Genomic DNA, 1,201 nt, shown 5'->3' with positions numbered 1-1,201 from the left:
AAAGCATGATTGGACGACGGGGACGTCCAATCATCATTTTTTTTTTCATACTTTTGTGTACCAGCCTTGAACAATCTTTTCACTTAGAAATTTAGTACAAAACGACTGAGCGAATATAATAATAGAACAGTAATGTAAAAAATAAATAATAATAATAATCAGGAATTGAAACTTCAGATTGTTTCTTTTTTTGTTTGTATTCATACTAGAACATTTTGGGAATTGGATATCCGAAAAGGATAATTGGAATTTCACTATATTAAATTTGGAAATATTATCAAGCAGGACAAAATATATATATATATATATTTCTAATCCTGATGGCCAAACAATTTATCCACAGAAGTAGATTTACTGGTTCTAAACTTTTTTTATTTTTTTTTAACCGTTTAATTTAAAAATAAAAAAATTGAAAAATTAATTCCAAACAAGCGTCGTCAATGAAAACTTGCACTTTTGGATTCCTGATTAGACCTCTATTTTATTTTCACACTATGGAATGTTATTTTATGAACAAAATTACTGTTATTTTAGTTTTTTATACACTCTTGATATTCACAAGATCTGTAGATCTGTTCAAAAATACCTTAAAATGAATCGAAAATTCATAATAGGTGTTCAATTGTATTCAATCCAGTTGTTATTATTGTTGTCATGCATCGTCAGTGTTTTTACAGCTGCAAGAAATATGATTTTCTTGATTGAAATCGACGAACCGGATGTTCTGCACCCGGGTCGTCCCCTGGAGTCACAGCAGCCTCCTCATGTCTTTCTACTCTTCTTGTGTTTGCAATAAATTATTTTGAAATACCTCATAATTTTTTTCTGAAAGCTACAGTGTGTAATATTTGGAAGAACTTATTCATAGAAATTGAATATATTGTCCATACCTATGTGTTCATGTATGTATAATGAACTTTGAATGAGTTAAATATAGTTACATGAGGTGGACCCGACCTCCGTGTGAGTGTCCATGTTTGCTTGATGACTGTGACTGATACTGTGGGGAACCAAAAGGAGTGATTGATTTCCTTTTTATTTTGAAAACCAAATCTCCTCCTTTCCGCTCAGGTGTCGCACCAGTCAGGTGATCGGTGGTCCAGTGGCTCTGCGTGACGTCAGTACCAGAAAGTTCCTTCGGCTCCAAACAAAGATCGTGTGTGTTGGAAGAAATGATCGCCCTGCAGTTTTCATTTCATGC

The sequence above is a fragment of the Scophthalmus maximus genome, chromosome 10, assembly GCF_022379125.1.
Source record: "Scophthalmus maximus strain ysfricsl-2021 chromosome 10, ASM2237912v1, whole genome shotgun sequence".
NCBI lineage: Eukaryota > Metazoa > Chordata > Actinopteri > Pleuronectiformes > Scophthalmidae > Scophthalmus > Scophthalmus maximus.
Note: the sequence above shows the minus strand (reverse complement) of the source record.